Below are 17,823 nucleotides of genomic sequence, written 5' to 3' on the forward strand. Positions count from 1 at the left end.
TTCCAACAGATGGCGCATCACAAATATCGGAACTGCTTTTACATATACCATACCAAATGGCATAGGGTGGCACAGTGGCGCAGTGGGTAGTGCTGCTGCCTTGCAGTTAGAAGACCCGGGTTCGCTTCCCAGGTCCTCCCTGTGTGGAGGTTGCATGTTCTCCCCGTGTCTGCGTGGGTTTCCTCCGGGCGCTCCGGTTTCCTCCCACAGTCCAAAGACATACAGGTTAGGTGGATTGGCGATTCTAAATTGGCCCTAGTGTGTGCTTGGTGTGTGGGTGTGTTTGTGTGTATCCTGAGGTGGGTTGGCACCCTGCCCGGGATTGGTTCCCTGCCTTGTGCCCTGTGTTGGCTGGGATTGGCTCCAGCAGACCCCCGTGACCCTGTGTTTGGATTCAGCGGGTTGGAAAATGGATGGATGGATGGAAGTTTGCAGTGCCTCCATCTATTAAAACGTATTTGATAATGCATGTAGTAACAAAATGCATTGCATTTTTTATTCCAACAGATGGCGCATCACAAATACCAGAGCTGCTTTTACATGTACCATACCAAATGCCACATAATGGAGATGTAACGAGACAGTCACACAGATACACAGACACTTGTCCTTTTATTAAAGTGAATAATCTGATTTCTGTCTGAACGGCTGGTAAACTCTGTTCGACGTATTCAGCTTTAACGATTCCAGTGCACCATCTATTAAAATGTAACAAAATACATTGCTTTTTTTTCATTCCAACAGATGGCACATCAGACACATTAGCACTGCTTTTACAAGTCCCATACTGAATGGCATATAACCGAGACATACAGATACACAGATAGACACTTGGCCTTGTATTATGGTGGAAAAGCTGATTTCTGCCCATTTGGCAGTTAAACTCTGTTGGCCACGTTCAACATAAATGTTTGCAGTGCACCATCTGTTAAAATATCTGCTGATATAATACGCTACCGTGGCTGTTCGTTTGTCTGTCCAGGATTTCAAATCACCTGTAGCTTGCAAACCGTTTGACCAATTGACCTGAAATTTGGCACACATATAGTACGTGACATCTGCTATCTGCTTTCAGGGTGATGATTGACCTCCAAGGTTATTCCTCTTTTTATTTTTATTTTTATTTTATTTTATTGTAGAATCAACTCTCAGCAGTGGCCAGCAGGGCAGCCATGCAGTGCATGTGTACGGGCGCCATTCTCATTCCTACCACATTCGCCGTCACTTTCCCTACCTCTTCATATCTTAAATCATTCTTGAGGCAGAATGAAGACTTAAGTGCCAGCTTAAGTGAAAAATTAAGGAAAACATACTAAGTAATTGCAACACAAACACTGACTTAATCAGATGCCGACGAAAGAAGAGAAGAAGCAGGCCGCTAGGGTGGAGAAAAGAAGAGCTGCTCATGAAGGAGCAAGAGGATCAACCTCTGAGCAAACGAATGATAAACGTACAAAGAAGGAGTAGGAAAACTAGAAGTCAAGTGTATTCACTGCACGTTATCGTGCAGTCTGCCGTTACTGGTATTTGAAAACGCATATAGTAACAAAATGCATTGTGTTTTTGTATTCCAACAGATGGTGCATTACAAATATTAGCATTGCTGCCGTCTACTAAATACTAACTTGAACGAGGTGAATATTTATGCAATCAATTATTTTGTGTTTTATTTTGGACCACTTTGCAGAGATCGGTTTTGACTTTGACATCAAAGACACTTTTCTGTTGATCAGTGTCAAAAAAAGCCAAATTAAATCCACTGCGGTTCAATGTCGTAGGACAATAAAATGTGAGAAAACCCAAGGAAGTGAAAACTTTTTATAGGCACTGAACAATAGATGAAAACTTTTTAGTTTTTAATAATATATATATATACATATATACACACATATATATTTATATATACACACACACCCGCATATATACAGTATATATACACATATATACATATACACACACACACACATATATATATATATATATATATATATATATATATATATATATATATATACAGTATATATATATAGAAATATATATACATATACAGATATATATTTATATTTAAACACATATATACACACATATATATTTATATACACACATATATACATACACACACACACATATATATACATATATACAAATAAACACATATATACAATAGATATACATATATATATATATACACAAACACACACATATATAATAATAATAATAATAATAATAATAATTCTCACTGCAAAATCTGTTTGTGAATGAAAATGTCTACTTTTCTTGTGTACATCACGTTGCAGTCATTCAGATTAGCCAGCCTTGCTTTTTACTTATCAAAAAAGGGAACTACTGTACATATAAAGCTGCAACCAGAGAAAAGCTGATCCAAAAATAAGCAGAACTGGCTGATTATGAATCAAATAGCAGACGTTTGGGATCGCTAAGCACAAATCGGAGACCTTTACACCGGCAGGGGTCAAAACGGCTGGGCAAACAGGATAAGGCAGATCCGTCACAAGCAAATATGGAAACTTAAAATTCTTTATTGTTAAGTGTTTAGTTAAAAATGTTTATTGGCTGGAAATGTCGACACCTCATCCTTAAAGGAGAACACACATCTTTTTAACAGCAAAAAGCACTCTTTTACGTGAGAGCGCTGAAAAAATCCACAATGTGAAACGACGCTACCGTTTTCGTATAAAACTAGAAAAGAGCGAACCGACACACAACGTCTTTGTTCAGAATTCAGGTGGTGGTAGAACTCAAAAACTGTAAAGCCACAGAAGTGGATCTCTTAATGCGCATGATAGTCACTAAATGAAAATATTAAAGAGCGGAACAAACTGCAAAAGCTGTAAGAATTAGCAAAGGGATCTTTACATATGATTGAAACTGACGACAAATACAGCGTATCGGCTTAACTAAAGGACAGCTTCTGATACTGCGTGTAGATTAACCATCGGGCTTTTCTTCTGTCCGGAGCCTGAAATAAGGCTTTAAGTTCAAGGTAAAGTTTTGTAGAAAGAGAGTTACATTCAGCTGTACAGGCAATAATCAATAATGTGAATGGCAGCCCAGAAGAACTGTGTGCCGAAAAGACACCAGAAGAAACCGAGGAGCTCAGCGTCTGATCATCCCATGGCATCGACAATTCTACTATTCTGGATGGAATGCCAGAGTGGTCCAAAAATAAGAAGAAAAATTATAATTACTGCCCTGGATGGGATGCCAGTCCATAATAATAATAACAACAATTACTGCCCTGGATGTAACGCCAGTCCATAATAATAATAATAACAACAACAACTACAACAAAAATTAATGCTCGGGATGGAATGCCAGTCTATAGTTATTAAGGCAATAATAATAATTACTGATCTGTATGGGATGCCAGTCCATTCCTATAATAATAATAATAATAATAATAATTAATGCCCTGGATGGAATGCCAGTCCATAATAATAATAATAACAACTACAACAAAAATTAATGCCCTGGATAGAATGTCGGTCTATGGTGATTAAAGCAATAATAATAATTACTGTTCTGCATGGGATGCCAGTCCATTCCAGTAAGAACAATAATAATTACTGCGTTGGATGGGATTGCAATCCATGTCAATAATATTAAAAATATTTACTGTCCTGGATGGGATTCATCCATCCATGATCCAACCCACTATATCCTAACACAGGGTCACGGGGGTCTGCTGGAGCCAAACCCAGCCAGCACTGGGCGAAAGGCAGGAAACAAACCTCAGGCAGGGTGCCAGCCCACCACAGGGCACACACACACACACACACACACTAAGCACATACGGGACAATTTTGGATGGCCAATACACCTAACCTGCATGTCTTTGGACTGTGGGAGGAAACCCACACAGACACAGGGAGAACATGCAGACTCCATGCAGGGAGGACCCGGGAAGCGAACCCAGGTCTCCTTACTGCGAGGCAGCAGCGCTACCCACTGTGCCACCATGCCGCCCCTGGATGGGATACTAGTCCATAATAATAATAATAATAATAATAACAGCAGCTATTTGGGATCTGATACCAGTCCATTCCAATAAGAACAATAATAATAATAATTACTGCCCTAGATGCCAGTCCATTCCAATAATAATAATAATAATGTTTACTGTCCTGGATGAGATGCCAGTCAACAATAATAATAATAATAATAATAACTATTTGGGATGTGATGCCAGTGAAAAATAATAATAATAACTATTCTGGATGCAATGCCAGTCTATTCTAATTATGATAATAATTTCTTCTCTGGAATGGATGCTAGTCCATTCCAATAATAATAACAATAGTAATAATCATAATAATAAATTGGCAGGACCTTAAATGGGTAGTTCATAGTTGAAAGCCCTCCAATGTAAATGAATTAAAAACAAATCCCGTGGTGAAGAGTGGGCCAAACTTTCTGCACAGCGATGCCAGAGACTGGTCTCCTGCTACCGGAAGTTTTTGACTGCAGTTGTTGCTGCAAAAGTTGGCACAGCCAAGTGTTTCATTTAGGGGGGCACTTACTTTTTCCCATGGGTGATATAGGTGTTTGTGCACTTTTTCCCTTCAATAAATCAAATGATACATTTAAAATCTGTGTAGTGTGTTTAACTCTTTTCCATTTTACTAAATTTTATTGGAGAGCAGAAACAATTTTTATGAATATGCAAAAATAGGGAACATCTGGGAAGGGGGCAAATACTTTTTCACAACACAGTTTTCTCACCTTGTGCCTGTGTTGTGTTTTTTTTTTTTCTTTTCATAATTGCAATGTTTCTCTTTATATTGATTTAATAATTTAGGACTCTTATTTATTGCTGAAAAAAAAATAATTTAAGGTCAAAGTGGACTGCAATTTCAAATCATAATTGGCATGCAGCTGAGCATGGAACAGAGAACTGACAAAAAACAAAAAAAAACAAATGAATGCTGAATATTGATGAAGTTTTATTACTAGACTCGCATTACTTTTTAAGCCGGAATGTTTCCCCCATTACCTCTCACACTTTGCCAATTGTGTCTCAGGAGAAACAAAGGAATGGCGGCGGGGACAAGAGAGGCGTCCTTAACAGCTGGCACAACTGCACACAAGTGCTGCTGCTCTGCTATCAGTGCCATTTAGCACCCAAATAGAAAGAAAGAAACTCTAAATAAGATAAGGTTAATCCCTTTCAGAGTCTAGAGGCTGTACTGGTATGGTTTGTGTGTGAAGGGGGGGCTGATAAAATTCATAGCCAGGGGAACTCATTTCAAGGTCGCATTATCTCACCGCTGGGTTTCCTAGCCTTGCAGGGAAAAGGAGGGAATTATAAATGCAGGGAAAGTGGAAAATAAGCTGCTGGGAGCCAAAGTGTGCACGCCTGCCTTTGCTTTAAAGTACAGCAACACAGATGGGCCTGAGGGCATGGCGACCTGAATCGTAAAGTATGGGGACTTGTTCAAGAGAAGAAAGAGAAAAAAGAAGAAGAAAAATATTAAACGACGTGCCGCACTGATAATAAACGGCTACTTCTGTTTGCACTTAGATACATGACAAAAAAAGGCTTCATCCATTTTGTGGTTGTGAGGACTGAGCATCATTGGGGTCAACACTGGACTCGGTGCCACCTTCTTCAAAATGACAGTTCTGTAATGGCACTTTGATTGACGAAGAACCGTTTCACTCTGGGAAGGCTTCTGTGAACATGAAATTGGTTCTTGGGGGCTTTGATGAGGTCCCCCATTTGTGGACGGAACAGAAATCATTATCGTCTAGTCGGCGACCGTGCAGAATACGGAGAGATCAAGAACACCTGAACGTCACCTGTGCGACTGAACGCAGCCACGAATTGTTTAAAAATGAGGAACTCGTCGATATTACACAAAACTGCTATCATCAGGTCATATTCATTTATGGGGCCTGTTACGACTCTAAATAAATCAAGATTCACAGGAATGGTTCTTTAGGCAATCAAAAAACGGTTCCTCCATAGAAGAACCACTTGGGAGAGGGCAGGTCACCCCCTCACGCACTCCCAGTTTAGAACTGCAGAATCAACTGGAGGACATGGGAGGAAAATCAGCGTATTAGGAGGACATGCCATGCAGGCATAGGGAGAACATGCAGACTCTTCTAATGGATGACGTGTGTGGACTGGCATTCCTGAAAGGTTTGAGGGAAGAGCCTTACCTGGCTGAGAGGCCACAATATTTCTTTGGGGGGTAGTGGGAGTAACCGTTCTGGAGTGCAGACTATTCCTAATAAGTTAGATGATAACACGCCAGGTAATAAAAATGATAATAATTACGGCCCTGGGTGGAATGCCAACTCAACATATATCCACACACAGAGCATGCTGGGAATCATAGTCCCGTGGGACAGCCCTGCTGGGTTCCATGGGTGCCACTCCTTTTAATAATAATGAAAATAATTACAGCCCTGGGTGGGATGCCAACCCACCATATATCCACACGCAAAGCATGCTGGGAATTGTAGTCCCATGGGACAGCCCAGGCTGGGTTTGGTGGCAACCAACATTCGCCCAGAAAGTCCATAGGATGAAGGGGTGAAAATAAGAAGAAGCAGAACCCTTGGATGGGATGTCAGTCCACCCCAATAATAATAATAATTACAAAAATAATAATAATAGTAATTACGGCCCTGGGTGGGATGCCAACCCAGCATATAACCACATGCAAAGCATGCTGGAAATCGTAGTCCCGTGGGACGGCCATGCTGGGTTCCATGGGTGCCACTCCTATTAATAATAATGATAATAATTACACCCCTGGGTGGGATGCCAACCCACCATATATCCACATGCAAAGCATGCTAGGAATCGTAGTCCCGTGGGACAGCCCAGGCTGGGTTTGGTGGCAACCACCAATCGCCCAGAAAGTCCATAGGATGAAGGGGTGCAAATAAGAAGAAGAACCAGCAGCCTTGGATGGGATGTCAGTTCACCCCGATAATAATAATGAAAATAATTATGGGATGGGATGTCAGTCTCATATATCCACACGCAATTGTAGTCCCATAGGACAGCCCTGCTGTTTTTCATGGGTGCCACCAGGGGCAGCTGCAGGGACGGACCATCCCTAATTAGGGAACCCTGGGGGCGGCTTAAAAGGAGTCCACCGCCTCATCTCAGGGAGTCAGAATCGGGAGGCGGAGGACAACACTTGTTTGCAGGAAGAGGAGTGGAACAGGAGAAGAGGACGAGGAAGAGTTTATTCACTTTGTTGTGTGGTGCTGTGCAGGACACTTCATGAAGAGTCTGTAAAGGTATCTTGGAGAATGCAAAATCACTTCATCTGAGTGTATACTTCCCCAGTATTCTAGATGGCAGCATTCCTGTACTGCTGCCCCCATATATCCACACACAGGGCATGCTGGGAATTGTAGTCCCATGGGACAGCCCTGCTGTGTTCTCTGGGTACTGCCAGGGGAAGCTAGTGAGATGGATCATCCCAACTTTGGGAACCCTGGGTCTGGCTTAAAATGAATCAGCCACCCCATCTCAGGGAGTCAGAGTCGGGAGGCAGGAGGACAATACCTGTCTGGAGGAAGAGGAGTGGAATGGGAGAAAAAGACGAGGAAGAGTTTATTCCATTTGTGGTGCAGTGCTGTGCGGGACGGTTCATAACGACTCTTGGAGAATAAAAATCACTTAATTACAACCCATACCAGTTCTCCTGGGTGGGATGCTAGTCCATCCCATAATAATAATAATAATAATTGGTGCCCTTGGTGGGGTGCAAGTCCATGGCAATAATAATAATTACTACTCTGTGTCACTTGTGACTAGAGTTTGGGGCTCAGTGGCTCCCCCCAGTGTCTACACTCTGCACCCACAGCAAGCACCGGGCGAAAGGCAGGATCTGTGCTGCCCAATTAAAAGATATTATGCCTACAAGTTACACAAATAAAGGCACAAATGTAAGAATAACATTCAGTGATAAATATAATACCAAAAACGAAACACAACTTTAATGCTATACTCCCACCAAACCAAGTCAAGTTTACGCAGTACATTGAAATTCTTCTTTGTGTTGCTCCTCAGGACAAGCAGTTATAACACAATCAGAACTTCTTTACTTATTAAAAAGGTGACAATGAAATAATCTCTCTATTATAAAAGAAAATCTTGAGACGAGACGAGACTCTTGCCAAGAGGTTTTCTCAAGTCCCGCCCTCCTCTGCACTATTTTCGGTTAACGGCCCACGCCCACGGTGCTCTCGCCTCTCATTGGTGTGAATGCTTTTGTCAGACTCAGTTCCTGTGCTCTCTTAGCTCTTGTAAACTTTTGTTTTCCTCACTTTATGTTCCCAATAAAAGAAGACTCATTATGTCCAAATCTTATCGAAGAATTTCATCACAAAGGGTTATCAACAGAAGAAATGAGTACACGGGCAATCCTAGCACAGAGACACAATGAAGTCAAACGAATTAATGTGAAAATTGTCGATCGCCTACACGGCAAATTAGTTAAATGCGTATCAATAGACTCTGCTGAAACAGTTGGTGGTGATGGTGCGGAAGATGAAAACATCAACTTGCAATGTCATGAAGAATATCTATAACCGTTAACACTGTCCGGTCTTCTACTGGCCGAATTACTGTAGTAAGAAGGATGTATCGTAATGTTATTGCGTCATTTATGGACTACGCAATTGGACAAGATAAGTTGTATTCAAAATTGGTCGAACAATTCTGACATGTAAAATTTTAACAGGCAACAAGAAAGGTAATGTAGTCCATCTTCATGGGATAACATTAGACATCAAAGAAAGATCTTGATATGCCATTCATATTAAAACGTTTACAGTTTCACAGTCGAATAGCTTTGCAAAGATAATTAACAAATCACAGGGACAAACATTCGAAAAAGTCGATTCATTTACTAGAGAGAAAGAAACGATATTCACTCACGCGCAGTTATACGTTGCATTGTCACGATGTAACTCCAAACACGGAATCAAAATTCAATGTGATTTTGACGAAACGTTAATTCAAAAAAATTGTTTTTACTGAAGTTTTACAGTAAAAGCTTAAAAAGTATTTGTGTTTTCCTTTCAAAGCCAAACAAAACGAAAACATATAACGCAACGAATACCTCGAACGCGACATGAAACATAATTTTCTTTCAATTTATTATGTTTTCCTATTTTTTACTAAGGTTACTTACTCGCTGTAATGTAAAATAGTTAGGTCTGTTATGCATACATGAAAATAACAGTCTGTTTAAATTGTACATCCGCTTTCCCCATACGCGAACGGCAGAGCTCCGAAGTGGCTAGCGTGTAGCGCCCGCCCGGGGGTTGACGAGCGAAGTGAGCAGAGGGCAGAGCCCCCTAGTTTGTAAGAAAAATATAAGAGCAGCATGGCACAGTGGTTAAGGCTATGGACTTCCTGAGGTTGTGGGTTCAAATCTCAGAACCTTCTTTTGCATTTTCAATGAAAGGTCGAGTCGAGACTCGTGACGATGGCATCTTTTGACGCCCCAAAATGCTGTGGTAAAGGGGTGGAAGTCTGCGAATCATTTCCACGTGTATCATGAGAAGCAGCTCTAGGCAGGAGACAAAGCGTCATTCAGTGTGGCAGTCTCGAAATTACCTGCCAATGACCGCTACTGCAGAAGGACAATTTCAGGAGATCCTCGCCACACTGCAACTTGTGGGCCAGTGCCACGCGGCACAGACACGTTTGGTAGAAAGAGAACAACGACAGTCGAGTGGACGTGCCCTGTTGTAGGCTTCGCAACATGAAGGACGTGCATCAAAAAAAGAATGAAATTAACAACGTAACGTTTATCAGACCCACTCAATGGTGTCAAGGGGAGGCAGGAGCTCACCCCTGCTGTGCCAAGTGAGAGGCAGGATCAAGAACTGGATGGGATGTCATTCCATACCAATAAAAATAATAATAACTGCCCTGGATCAGGTGCCAGTTTATCCCAATAATAACAGGAGTGTGGTGACAACCTCAGATAACAATTGCAGTGTGGAAGTGCAACAGAGAATGAGAATAGCGGGCAGTGCCATTGCAAGCCTGACCATCAACAGGGAAGACCAAACTAAGAATAACAGACACAGACGCCACGTCTATGCGGCTACATGCATGTGAGTCTTGGACTCGGAAGAAAGTCAACCTCCTTAAGTTAAATGCGCTTGAAATGAATGGCCGTAGAAAAGTCGTGGACATCGTTTGGAGGGGCCGTGGTGAGCAGTGAAGAGATTAGAAAGGTCTCTGAAGAGAAGAGTGAGAGTAGAGGCCAAGGTCACCGTCAGGACCCTGCTGAGGTTTGGACACGTCTGACAGGACTGGAAAAGACGGTAAGGCCCAGAAGAGCTGAAGAAAACAAGGAAAAGAGGAAGGCAGAAATGGAGAGAGACAGTTGGATGATATCCGGCAACGGACAACAATGGACATCCAAAGTGCAGGACATTTGGCTGAAGAGAGGAAAGGAGGCCGGTCGAAAGAGTAGGGTGAAGGGGTGCAAATGAGAAGAAGCAGCAGCCTTGGATGGGATGTCAGTCCTCCAGAATAATATTAATGATAATAATTATGGCCCTGGGTGGGATGCCAGTCCACCCAATAATAATAACTATACTACTAATAAAAATAATAATAATAATAATTACTGTCCTGGTGGGATGCCAGTCCTCATCAATAATAATAATAACTGCCCTGAGAGGAATGCCAGTTCACCCAATACAACAACTATACTACTACTACAACTAATAATAATAATGATAATAATAATAATAATAATAATAATAATTACTGCCCTAGGTGGGATGCCAGTCCTCATCAATGATAATAATAAATGCCCTGGGAGGAATGCCAGTTCACCCAATACAACAACTATACTACTACTACAACTAATAATAATAATGATAACAATAATAATAATAATAATATTAATAATAATAATAATAATAATTACTGCCCTAGGTGGGATGCCAGTCCTCATCAATGATAATAATAACTGCCCTGGGAGGAATGCCAGTTCACCCAGTACTACTACTACTACAACTACTACAAATAATAATAACTACTGCCCTAGGCAGGATGTCAGTTCTCCTCAATAATAATAATAATAATAATAATAATAATAATTACCTCCCTGGGTAGGATGCCAGTACACCCAATAATAGCAACAATACAACTACTACTACTACTACAATAATAATAATAATAATAATAATAAATGATTACTACTCTGGGTGGGATGTCAGCACACCTCATAATAATAATAATGATAATTGCTGCCCTTAGTGGCATGCGAGTCCCACTGAATAATAATAACAATACTACTACTACTACTAATAATAATAATATTATTAACTGCCCTTGGTAGGAGGCCAGTCCTCACTAATAATAATAATAATAACTGCCCTGGTGGGATGCCAGTCTACCCCAGAATAGTAATAATATAATTGTTGCCCTTAGTGGCATGCCAGTCCACAACTGCCCTGTGCAGGATGCAAGTTCATGGCAATAATAATAATAATAACCGCTGCCCTTGATGGAATGCCAATCCACCCAATAATAATAACAATACTACTACTAATAATAATAACTACTGCCCTTGGTGGGATACCAGTCCTCATCAATAATAATAACAATAATAACAACTGCCCTGCCCACCCCAATAATAACAATACCAATGCCACAGTTGCCATGTGTGACCATGAACAAGTCACTTCCACTGCCTAGAAATACAACTGGCTTCATGGCTTTTGTTTATCTCTCAGATGTTGTAAGTCGCCATGGCTAAAGGCGTCAGCCCAATATTAAGTAATAAGAAGAAGTCCTAATATCAGCGGTCAACAGAATAACATAAATATTGCACTGGACATAAACATTGCCAAGACAAGTAACATAAAGAATGCGAAAAATGTCAACTGCGCTGTACAATTAATAGCGACAATCATAACAGTAAAAAACAGGAATTGTTTGATTTTAATACTTTAGTGATATTAATGCCACCAACAATACAATACAAGCAAAGCAACTATTTCTCAGTCGCCGCACTGCTGATAAAAAACAGAAGTCACTTTCAAAAAGCAGCCCTACTGTGTCAGTCACACCAATTTCAAAAGTAGTTATTCCGTGACAAAGCGACATATCCATTTGTATACTCGACTACTAATAAAAACATAAATAAGCAAAAACTTTCCAATATCATCTTGCTTTGTTGCCGGTGCCCACAATATCAGCCGCAGCAGCAGTCGCTCCAGCGCACTGGCACTAACATAAGAAATGACCACGAGCTGCCATGCCATTAACAAAGCTGGTAAGAAGCGTGTGCACATCTGACCGCGGCCGCCGCTGCAGGTTCAGGGACACCGTCAAGGTGATCCCATCGTTCCGCTGTTGGTACTCCGGCGCCGCGGACCCGTACGGCAGGGTAGCGCAGCGCGATTCTCCCCTCAAGCCGCAACTGGAAGCTCGTAAAGTGAGTAAGGGGGATCGCACGGAGGATCCTTCACAGTCACCGGCTACCGGAACAGCCGTGGTTCAACAACAACAACAACAAAAAAACAATCCTCCTTTCTCTTTCTTTAGACAGATACACGCGATGTCATTTATGCCACTCGGCTCTTTGCACGTAGCCGAGTCTTCGGTATCGGAAAGACAGAAACTTCACAGCAGCTACAGTGATAAGGAAAAACAGCTCGAGTCCATATGCTGCCTTACTAACCTGGCTCGGCCCGATCTCAGCCCCACACCTCCAGCCATTTGCAGCATTCCACAACTTGGAAATTCCGGTTGTCCATCCTCTGAGGTCACCAATAAAGCTAAACAGCAGCCGTGCCTCCCATCAATCATAAGGCAGGCACTGACAGAGCGCGGCGTATGCTAGGAGACCTACTGATGTAAAGTAGTCACCAGAGAAAATACCCACTGATGACGCATATCCAGGAACAAAAATAGCTCTAGGGCCCCCAGCGGGATTACTCAACAGCCCACATTTAGAGGCACTTCGAGTGGCTCCGATCGAGTCTTCGCAGGCTGCAAAGGCCGGGTGTCAAAAAAAAAAAAGCGCGGTGATTTCTTTGCTCGGCAGAACATGACCACAAATAGCGGGGTCGGTCGAACAGCTGCAGTCTGGAGAAATTACAGGAGACAGCTCGGGAACATCGGGACACGGGTCGGCGAGCAGCACGCAGCCGCTGTCTAGTAGTGCACACTCGGCATGGCAGTGCCCGGTCTCTAAAAAGATTTAGTCTTGTCATCCATCAAAACTTTCGCCGACTGAGATGCGCCCCCCTCAAACCCACACACACACAAGTCCAGCCGATTGTTTTCACTTCAAATGAGGCGCTGTCATTCACTTCAAGACGGACCGTCTGCACCCACATCAAAGCATCGCTGACAGGTGATTAGGGCTGAAGGACTGCAGGAGACACGAGGATGGCTGCGGCAGCAACGAATAAAAAGAAGAAAAACAGTAATACACAGAGCAAAATGAAATAAAATAAAATCCGATGCACAACCCCAAATTCCCCGTTCTCGACCCCTAGGCGCACCTACTTCCGGTACTGCCTGGTAAATGCCCAAATCTGGACTGAGTGATGCACTGTCCCCTACTGCGTCAGTACTTTATGACGGACTGGCCGGCACCCTGTCCGGGTCGGGGTTCTGGCCCCGAGGACCATCAGACACCTACGACAATGAACTGGATTAATCTGCTTTAAGTACGTTTCGTTACATCAATAACTAATAGTAATTTGAATTGGAAGTGCGGTGGCACGGTGAGCGGAAAATACTGCTGCCTCACAACTCCAGCGGGTCCCGTTCAGTTATCAGGCCACTAGTTGACTCTACGTGGGCTCTGCACATTAGCCCCGTGTTCACCAAGGTGTGATGTGTGCACCTTTAACCCCGTCTTCATGTAGGTTCGTGTTACGTGTTGTCTGCAGCAATTCCCCTTATCGTTTTACATGTTAGGTGTGGGGTCTGCTCATTTAACTCAAGTTTGTCTACGCATTAGATGTCAGGTCAGGGGTCTGCACATTCGGCCGGTGTCTGTGAAAGTTTAACACTTTATAGGCAGGGGTTTGCACATTAATTTTAGGATAGATAGATAGATAGATAGATAGATAGATAGATAGATAGATAGATAGATAGATAGATAGATAGATAGATAGCATAGTTGGCAGGATTAGATAGATAGATAGATAGATAGATAGATAGATAGATAGATAGATAGATAGATAGATAGATAGATAGCGTAGTTGGCAGGATTAGATAGATAGATAGATAGATAGATAGATAGATAGATAGATAGATAGATAGATAGATAGATAGATAGATAGATAGATAGATAGATAGCGTAGTTGGCAGGATTAGATAGATAGATAGATAGATAGATAGATAGATAGATAGATAGATAGATAGATAGATAGATAGATAGATAGATAGATAGCGTAGTTGGCAGGATTAGATAGATAGAATAGTTGGCAGGATTAGATAGATAGATAGATAGATAGATAGATAGATAGATAGATAGATAGATAGATAGATAGATAGATAGATAGATAGATAGCGTAGTTGGCAGGATTAGATAGATAGATAGATAGATAGATAGATAGATAGATAGATAGATAGATAGATAGATAGATAGATAGATAGATAGATAGATAGATAGATAGCGTAGTTGGCAGGATTACATAGATAGATAGATAGATAGATAGATAGATAGATAGATAGATAGATAGATAGATAGATAGCGTAGTTGGCAGGATTAGATAGATAGATAGATAGATAGATAGATAGATAGATAGATAGATAGATAGATAGATAGATAGATAGATAGATAGCGTAGTTGGCAGGATTAGATAGATAGATAGATAGATAGATAGATAGATAGATAGATAGATAGATAGATAGATAGATAGATAGATAGATAGATAGATAGCGTAGTTGGCAGGATTAGATAGATAGAATAGTTGGCAGGATTAGATAGATAGATAGATAGATAGATAGATAGATAGATAGATAGATAGATAGATAGATAGATAGATAGATAGATAGATAGATAGCGTAGTTGGCAGGATTAGATAGATAGAATAGTTGGCAGGATTAGATAGATAGATAGATAGATAGATAGATAGATAGATAGATAGATAGATAGATAGATAGATAGATAGATAGATAGATAGATAGATAGCGTAGTTGGCAGGATTAGATAGATAGATAGATAGATAGATAGATAGATAGATAGATAGATAGATAGATAGATAGATAGATAGATAGATAGATAGCGTAGTTGGCAGGATTAGATAGATAGATAGATAGATAGATAGATAGATAGATAGATAGATAGATAGATAGATAGATAGATAGATAGATAGATAGATAGATAGATAGATAGATAGATAGATAGATAGATATTGAAAGGCACTGTAAGAGATAGACAGACAGAAATGGGGTCTGCACATTTGCCCCCCATGATCAAGAAGGCTTTAACTGTTACCTGTAAGGTCTGCACCTTTCAGCCCAAGTTCCCCTAACATGAGCTGCCAAGATGACAAGAATGAAACCTTGTGAAGGTAACTGAGTTAATAAAACAGCCTTTACTTGTACTGGAAATTGTGACTGGAGTTTTCTGTGATGCTACTGGCCACACCATCCATCCTTAATGTCCTTAAGCCATGTGTGGGTGGACCACTTGTGGACATTTAGGCATATGTAATTCAGCGCTAAGCAATTTTGTGACACCAGACAGCCATGTCTGTCACAGAAGAAACAGCGAGCAAAAAAATCAACTACTGGAGACAACAACAAAAGGCAACCTGCCTAAGCCCGGAATCCCACAATGGCACCTTGTCACTGTCATTCTTTCCCTTACGTTTCCAACTGTATTCACTGAGCAAACAGAATCCAACCAGAGGATAAGATACTCGTGTGAAACCAGGCAAAATACAAAATTCACAGTTTATCCTGTTGAAAGTAATTTCTTTGGGAGATAAATTCTTGGCATTTCATTAATCACGTCAAGAACATCTGTGCCCGTATTTATCAAGCATCTCAGAAAACTTGTAGGAACTGCGGCAAAAGTCTGACTAGAATAAGAATTCCTCCTACCTCGCAACAACGTCACTATATATATAAAATCTGATGTCTGTCTGTCTGTCTGCTTTTCACGTGAGAACTACTTAACGGATTTAGATCGGGTTTTTTCTATAATTTGCTTGAACATTCCGGTTGATTTTGCGACCTCTCGCATCGCGCTAAGTATCATAGTTTGCTTACAGTACCGATTTATTGGCCTGAATCCGAGAGAGACACAGTGGGCCGAGGGGAGGGCGGGCGGGGCCTCCTCAGTCATGCGCCAGCCTCGGGGCGTACCTTACCTCCACTTAGCTAGCGAACGACAGAACTACTTAACAGATCGTGTTTTTTTCTATAATTTGCTTGAACATTCCGGTTGATTCTGTGACTCTCATCACACTAAGAATCAGAGTTCACTTGTTCACAGGAACGATACTTTCATGCTAATCTGAGACAGAAGCTGCGGCCCGAGGGGAGGAGGAAGTGTGACGCCAGGAGTGGGGAGTCGGTCTACCTCTAATTTTGGAGCGTAACTTGCCTCTGTTTAGCTAGCAATACCTTTTTGTTCATTGATTTTTAAAGTTTGACCTGTTTCACTACTACACGGGCGGAGCCGCGGGGACCACCTAGTTAAGAATAAAACAGTTTGCATCCATGACCACCTGTGTGTTGATGCAGCTTATCCACTGTTATAAAAGTATCTCATTTCATGGCACCCTTGTTCTAATCGCACCTTCACTATTTTATTTAGGTCCTTGGTCTTGAGGGACGGGGCACTAATGGATCGCAGATGGTTATACTTGTGGCCATGTGCAGCAGAAAAAAAATTCTGAAAGGCCTATCGTGCATTAAGTGACACGCGAGATCGAACAATAAGAGGTCAGTGATGTGCGGTACACTGCACGAGTTGACTTGCACTGAGAGGTGCGGATAAGCCATTGAACCTCATTTGTGATGGGGAACACGGCAGGAATTCCCAGTAAGCGTGGGTGATAAGCTCACACTGATAAAGCCCCTGTCATTTGTACACACTGCCCGTCATTACTATTGATTGGATGGTTTAGTGAGAGGTCCTGGAATTGGACCCTACTGCGTTGTAGTTGTTCAGGGCCTCTGGTGGAGCACATAGAAGGTGATCGAACTATAGAAGAAGTAAAAGTTGTAGCAAGATTTCCACAGGTGAACCAGTGGAAGGATCATCACCAAGCCTTGAGGGGCAAGAGCGGAGGGCAAGCACGTCCAGATCCTCCCAGAACCTAACTCCATTTGTCCCATAGGATCAAGTACATCAGTATCTGCATTTTCCATATCTGCGAGGGGTTTTCAGGAACGTAACCCGTATGGATAACAAGAACAGACTGTACTGTGATAATCGTTTGCAATTCACATACGTGTGCCCATCCACACTTGGGGCGTTGATCTTTATGTTCATACCGTCCATCACACCAACCCCGCCAGGAAAACCAGCGAATTGCATGAATGCTGCTTTGCATTAACAAGACATCAAAAGGAATCATGGGTAAAAGTATAAATCTCGCATATTACTTCATGCGTTGTAAGGCTATTCCAAGTTATTGTAAAATTTGAGAATGGTTGGATATGACATGCCCAAATCATCTGACCAGACATGGCTTCTTCACTTAGGTGGAACATTCACGTGGCGAATATGATTCCATTTCTGTCAGATCGGTAGCTTTTTATGAGTTCGCCGTTATTCCTTTCCTGGAATGTGCGTAACGATTTCTGCCTGAATGCCATCT

At 41.6% G+C, this 17,823-nt stretch overlaps 1 protein-coding gene across 1 annotated transcript in view; it reads right to left on the minus strand.

The window, feature by feature from the left end:
- The window catches only part of hivep2a (HIVEP zinc finger 2a), a 220,718-nt gene extending 207,755 nt beyond the window's left edge, over positions 1–12,963 (minus strand). The window contains exon 1 of the mRNA XM_028792422.2: positions 12,708–12,963. The gene's annotated coding sequence lies outside the window, so the exon portion shown is untranslated. The remainder of the gene's footprint in view (positions 1–12,707) is intronic.
- Between the last annotated feature and the right edge of the window lie 4,860 nt (positions 12,964–17,823).

The sequence above is a fragment of the Erpetoichthys calabaricus genome, chromosome 15 (assembly GCF_900747795.2).
Source record: "Erpetoichthys calabaricus chromosome 15, fErpCal1.3, whole genome shotgun sequence".
Taxonomy (NCBI): Eukaryota; Metazoa; Chordata; class Cladistia; order Polypteriformes; family Polypteridae; genus Erpetoichthys; species Erpetoichthys calabaricus.